The sequence below is a fragment of the Diadema setosum genome, chromosome 4, assembly GCF_964275005.1.
Source record: "Diadema setosum chromosome 4, eeDiaSeto1, whole genome shotgun sequence".
NCBI classification, from domain to species: domain Eukaryota; kingdom Metazoa; phylum Echinodermata; class Echinoidea; order Diadematoida; family Diadematidae; genus Diadema; species Diadema setosum.
This window is the reverse complement of record NC_092688.1, coordinates 38,201,887-38,209,436: the sequence shown is the minus strand read 5'-3', so window position 1 is coordinate 38,209,436 and position 7,550 is coordinate 38,201,887.

Sequence of the window (7,550 nt, the reverse complement as noted above, 5' to 3'; positions counted from 1 at the left end):
TGTTTTGAGCAACTTAATGGACCCCTTCTATATTTGAAAAATATTGAGTTTTTATAAGCACCAGAGGTTTTCTAGGAAAGATCTGATCTCCCTCTTCCCTGGCTATCATACTACTTGCCTCACTGCTTTCCAAATGTTACTTGTAATAGTTAGTTTATGTCAGTTTCAATACCTCTTTTTGTCATTTTTCGTATTCATGCATTTGGGTGCTGGCTCTTTCGCATTTTAGATGTATACACCATATGTATGTATGTGTATGGTGTCTTTAAGTACTGTATACGCTGAATATTTCGCGAGGTGTTCATTTTCGCAAATTTTGCGAGTCGGGTCCTATTCGCGAAATTAAAGACATGCGAAAATATTGACTCTGATCGCGTGTACATTTCTCCGTTCAGTACAGGACTCCACAATCGCAAATTTCACCACTCGCGCAACTGTCGGGAATTCCCGATTCGCGAAAATTTATACTCGCGAAATAAATGGCGTATACAGTGCATTATGCTATTGCACATGCAGCAGGTGAGTTTGATAATTTTTAATATATATATATATATATATTTTTCCTTTGGCCTTTTTTTCCTCAAGAACTTAGATGGAGGCTATTGAACATACATGTATCTTCAACATTTTCTGTCAACCTGTCTAAGCTGCCACCTATCAATAGTGGCCACTTTATATTCCAAATTCAGTTATACAAAAGGTTTGACCCTATGTAAGCAAAACTTACCAGAGTGTGTTATTTGATATTGTTATGTTCCTCTACACTTAAGTTTCATACTAATACATACCTGCAACTGATCACTTGAATGTACTGCCACCTTTTAATAAACAATAGGACACTGATGTATGGGTCATCTGTATATTTGTATGCCATTGATTATGTGCCACATATATTTTTTTTTCAAGTATCTACTGTGAGACATATGGTTGTCAACTGTCTTTTTGTCATTTTAGTTGTCTATTATGTGTCAGAACTATCATAAAAAAAAAAGATTTTCCTGCATGTAGGGGTAATCCTATAGGGTTACATGGAAGTCTTTGACAATGCTAAGATGTTTTGTGGCCCTAAATAATATAGAGAAGTAAAGTGTGATGTCATAGCCATTCATCGCCATGAAACTGGTTCTAAACAACTTCACCTGGTCCAATTGTTAATGCACACACCTGGTTCCAACCAAGCTTTAGTGAAAAAAAAAAAAAAAACCACTGAGGCATCATCACTTTGATGATACATTATAAAGATGATGACTGGTGGGGGAGGGAACATACCGAATGTACCACCCGAAGGGTTTGAAATGCTAGTGAGGGACTTATAGCCTCCTGAAATAGCATTTCAAACCCTGAGGGTGGAACGTTTGGTACATGTTTCCGACAACAAAAGTCATCATCTGTTATATTGTATGGGTTAGTCAAATACGTCAACGTCAATGTAACCACCCACCAGCACAACGCACTCGATCTCTCGATCGCGCAGAGCCAAATTCACTGTGCACGAGGTCCTAGGCCTTTTGTCATTTGTTACGTGAAAATGTTTTCCCATGTGTGAACACATGGGCAAACATGACGAATGTGCTTCCATCATGTGACTGTGTTTAGCCAATCACTAACCGGTATTTGACTAACCCATTTAATATTGTATATTGTATTGGCATGTTATTCAGGATGATTGCAAGCAATATTGACAGTGTATTGGTGCCACATCATGCACAAAATGAATAACCCACAGAAAAATTGGAGTTATGGTGTGGCAGAGTGTAGAATGGAAATAAAGAGAGAGATGAAATGTTTTGAATTAGTATAGGTTCACATAGCTGTGCATATATATATATTTTTTTTTTTTTTTTTTTTTTTTTTTGGGGGGGGGGGGAATTTGGGCTTGTACAGGACTGCATGTACTAACACATGCACGGTGTATTAAAGCTTCATGATGTGCAATTGTAGTGCAGTACAAGAGGAAAATGTTGCTCCTTGTCTTCCAGTAAGTTGTTCCCAATATAATAACAAAATTTGCATTATGTGTTGATAGAAAGATAAAGGTCTCATGAAAGTTTTCCCAAATGCCAGGGTGTCACAATTCAAATGTACATGTATGATGCAGAGTAATGTATCCCTGCATATGGACCACACCAGTGTGTTAGCCACAATGCAGGGTAATGTTGATATTTTTTCTTACTACATGTATGGTTCCTATGTGGAATGCTTTTAAGTTCTTCAATTAAGAATCAAGCACAGACTACATATTTTTATTTCTAAAAGTTCAATCAGTTGGAAGTGTGTAAAGGAAATTCAGTAAAAAAATTGTCGTCATTAGTTTTTAGCAATTTACATTTTCAAATTTGTGGTTGCAGTAATCCTGAAAGAGTGTTATGTGTTACTTAAGAACAATTGAGTACTATGAAGTCACCTGTTAAAGTTTATGATGATGCACTGAATATTTTTAGATGACTTTTGAATACTTGATTGCTAGTTTAACCTATTATCAAAGAATCATGTATTATTAGCATTAATGAGCTGTGGATTTTGAAAAGTACAATCAGAGATATTATGCATACGTGTATACAACTGTAGAGTGTAGTTCTTTTGGGGAAATCAAAGAGATTGAGCATTTCCAGTTGGCTCTTTTGTGATCCAGTGGATGGTAGTTTGCTGCAATTTGCCATTATTAAGTACTTTAGCAGCCGATAGTTTTTCCTGTGTACAGTGGCAAGCAACAACAACTCTCACCCCACCTTGTGATCTTTCTAATGACAGCACTTCGGTAGTGTTCATCTTTTACCTACTCATCAGGATATCACTGACTTTGAGTACACTCAAAGCTACCAACAGTGAGACAGGAGTACACTCATTAATCTAAGAGTATGTTAAAGGGATGGGTGTAGTTTTGGTTGTGTTCCTAATAAAAGGTGGGTGCAACCTTTTATTCGGACCACAACCAAAACTATACCTTCCCTTTAGGGTGGTACTGACAACCCTTTATTTTGCTTTCTGAAAGTAAGCCCTGATCAATAATAACTCTCTTTAGAATCGATTCCAAGTCTACTATAAAGTCAAATCAAAGTTTAACCCTAAGTAGGCTGGGGGGGGGGGGGGGCGGGGGGGAACTCCCAGGCAACGTTTCGCGCGATGTATCACTATTGCGAGAAGCTATCACCGCGACGTTTCATGACTTTTTTCTTTCGAGTCTCTCGCATCTTTTGCGATGCCAGGGTGCGCGGTTCCGAAGTTGCGCATAAATATGCACGTGCATGTGAGACCAAAAATTGCTCAAAAACGTGAATTTGTGTAAAAATTCAATGCAAACTGTGTTTACAGGCAAATTTCATAAAAGCATGATTATTTGGGGGTTTTATTGATCAAAATCAATTAATAATGCATTTTCTTGTTCGGAACAATATCACGGACAAATTTCATCGAAAAAACAATGGAAAACATAAAGTCGAAAAAACAAGGAAATACATAAGAAATAAAAAAACAATAAAATACTTAAGGAAATTTTTTCTGATTGTGCAATTTTTTTCTCTTACATTTGCTAAGGACACTAAAAAGAATATTTACACAAAAAACGTGCCTGTTTTGAGCTTTATTTAGTGATTTATACCAAATTGTCTGATTTCATGCATCATTATGCATAAATTACCATAATTTAGTGTAAATGACAGTTTTTGAAAAAAATAACTTCATGGTACTTTAGATTACATCATAGGCAATGTGTGTGCCAATTTTCGTCACGATCGTGTGGTCGACGGCCAAGATCCGGAGGGGGGGGGGGGGGGGGGGGCCTGGGAGGCCCCCCCCCCCGGCTCCATCATCTACCTAAATAGCCCGGCCTAGTTAGTTTTACAGGCCTGACATGTCTGTATACCTTTTGTGCAGAATTTTGGTTCCATGTAGCTTGCCGTGACAACCTTATGGTGATGTGCTCACTAGAGCATACCCATGTCAGTTTTAAAGGCATAATTTACCTTTTGCAGATGAAACAAAAACCCAGCATTAGTGCTTTAAGATAGTTCTAAAATGTGAGTTAGGGATAGAAACAACCACTGTAAAAATTTGAATCAGTAAAATCGATGTTAAGTATTGTTAAATATACAAAATGTGAACAATAGTTATAATAGAAATGTTTCCAGACTAAACCGTATACAGTTACGGTTTATTGAGAAAAATACTTATATCTCCTCATATTTTAGGCTTTATTGTGAAAATTTCATATGGTAAGATGTTTTGTGGTACAACAGACCTACTCATATGCATCAAAAGTGATATCTTGCACATTTTTAAAATCACTGCTCCCAAAGGTAAACTGGACCTTTAACAAAAGAAGACCTTGTGCATTCAAAGACAGTGAAAGTGAATTTAAAGGTTGTCCTCTTCTTGTAGTGCTGGATGTCAATAAGCCAGTTTGGAGTTAGCTCATGGGCACATTGGTCCGAATGACCTTTCTTTTTTCTCAGTCGGTTAGGGGCACTTCATTCGTTTTGAGAGCGACATAATGCATAAGCTTTACGTAACAATTTATGGAATTCATTGATCCTGTTCAAACAAAGAATGAACTTGTATACACCAGATGACCAGAATGATCCATCAAGTAGCACATGGGAAAGCATCCATTTCATTATTTTGCGTTGAATGTATTAACAACCTCTTTCTATTGATATTGCCAAATACCACTTTTGCTGTCAGGTGGATGTGCTGGCAAGCGGCATTTATAAGGATTACATGAATAATCATTACATCACAGATGCTTATCCGAGTGAATTTAAAAACCAACATGCATGTTGGTCCGAATGACCTTGTTTCTGCTCATGCGCAAAGTGGAACTCCGAACTGGCTTATTGAAGACCAAAGCTGAAATTTGGAACCACAACCATTCTAACAGTTTTTTTTGGATATTTCTTCAGACGAACCTTAGTGGAAATTGCAAAAGGCTCAATTGCTCTAGAGTGCTACCTTGCTCCTGTGTCCTGGGTGATTTTCTCCACATCCATCAAATATGACTCTTCCGTGCACTGGATATTATTGACTTCTTGTCTATGACATTTAGTGAGCACCATGCAAAGGTCAATCGTAGGTAACAAGAAGAAGCTTGCCACTTGGCTACTAGAACAGTAAACTTGCCTGCCGGTTTGATGATGGTTCAGTTTTACTCTTCATCCTGTCTCTATTAGTTTGCAGTTATTGTTTCATGGAGTGAGCTTGGTTAATTGTCTTCCAGTTTGTTTCAGATGTCATAAAACTTTTAGATGAAGAGGTTAAGGTATGATGACCGTTCCTCTTATCATTCTGTTATTTTGTTAATCTCAAGGAAAAGCTAAGGACTATGAATCAACTTTATTCACATTTTCTCTGATATTTTGATTTGATATGACCTATATAAAGGTATTGTCATTATGTTATCTGATCATATGAGGTGTATGTACTTTGGGAGGGAGGTTCTTTTTTGTGTGTGACCTACCCTAATTCTACAGTGTTTCACTGTGTAAGTAGAGAGAATATGTTTCTCACAAAAGAAAAAAAAAATACAATAAAAGAGAATATTTTAGTCAATTGCTGTGATGTTCAGTGCGCTGTTGTGCTTTATCTGACACGTCTGATGTGTGTTGAAACAAAGAAAATGACTGTTGTATGAAATACAGAAAAATGAATTACATATATGTATTTTCAAAGATTCAATACTTGTTTCGTATAAATATTTTTGAAGATATTCATATTTATATATATTTATATGATACATATGTGTCTATAGTGTGTGTGTGTGTGTGTTAACTAGTCTAAATGTAGATAAAACACTGTCCACGTAATATTTGAACAGTAATCTCACTTAATGTAAAAAAAAATCTTCATGTATATTATCACAATGACAGCAACATTAAAAGTATATCACCATCTCCTTTTGAAATCTATTTAACCGTAGGTATTCTAATGCTGCTGTTGAAAAAAAAAAATAAAATAGAAGTAAAGGTTTCAGCCATAATGCTGTCACTATCTAGCAGAAAAAAAGAAAGAATGGTTTATACATGTGTATATATACTGTATATAGGCCTACATATTAGAGTAAATCAAGTAAAGAATGGGGACATCATAAACAGAATATCCAGCAAACTCGCAGCCCTCCTCTTTCTTCTCTGTATAATTTCTCTTTCTTCTTTCCTTCTTTTTCTATCTTTCTGCCACTTAATATTTCATATTACAACCTCCTTTAGTGCCCTCGCCCTCCATTTTGATCCAAAACCGACCCCTTACAGAATGTAAACCCCTTGCCTCTTTATCAGTGGTAAGCGATGCAAACAGACCAGACAGTTTTTGATCCATGCAGGCAAGGCAACTGTGGAGAAGCCCGGGGAGTAATCTGACGGTAGGGAGTAACATCACGGGAGGTATAAAACAATTGATCAGTGTGACAATCGATAGATGGTTTCTCGCCCAAGAACAAGTGAAGAAATTGTGATAATGGACTATGGAGAGTCTTGGTAAGGTATATGTGGGAGAGAGATACAACAGAGAAAGGAACAGCAAAGAGAGAAAGATTGTGTTTGTGAGAGAAAAACAGGGGAATGACAGACAAACATACTCGTAGATGGAGAGAGTATGAAAGATTCCAAAAGTTTGATAATGGTTTTCTTGTTCTCTCCTTCCAGCCCTTGACAATTTGAATAGATATTTTCCATTTTCTAAATGTATTAACTATCATGATACAGAGATGCACACGCATAATATATATATATATATATATATATATATATATATATATATGTATATATATGTATATGTATATGTATATATGTGTGTATATATATATATATATATGCAAATGATATATGTATTAATATATATGATGTAATGAAGTATGTATATATATATATATATATATATATATATATATATATATATATATATATATATTGGGAGAGAGAGAGAGAGGGAGGTATATTACCATGGAGACAGTGACCTGCAAATGTTTATCGGGAAGTAGTTGTGCAGCCTGCTTTTGAATAATGCAGAAGACAAGGAAAATGCATTGAAGAGAGACAACGCTACATTTGGGAATGCGATTGTAGCAACAACATAAGGGACACTGTAAATTTAGCATGTGATAAAAGTTTTACAGGCTATCTCGATTGCATGGAATTATATAAATCCCATTTAATAACAAACATACACACGTACATGAAACGTCTACACGAATTTACATTTCCTGTACATTTTAAACAACAAAACTGCAGACAAATTTACTATAACCATCGCACCAACGGTAAATTCCAGAAACGAGGACGTCCTAGGCATTCTCGAAACAAGTTATTCAAAGCTTAATGCAACAGCGCATAATGTAGAATGTATTACTGTATTCTGATCGGAATGGTGAACAGTAACTGCCATACTGAGATATTATTGAGATTGTGTATTTTTTTTTTTAAATGATTGACAGGTATTAGAATTAGTTTTCACGAGAGGAATATTATCCAGATATTCGATAAAGGATCAAACCCAACTTCATTTTCCAAGCAGGGTGCAAACCTAATTTCATTAATCGGCCAAGGCCCAAAACTCAAATT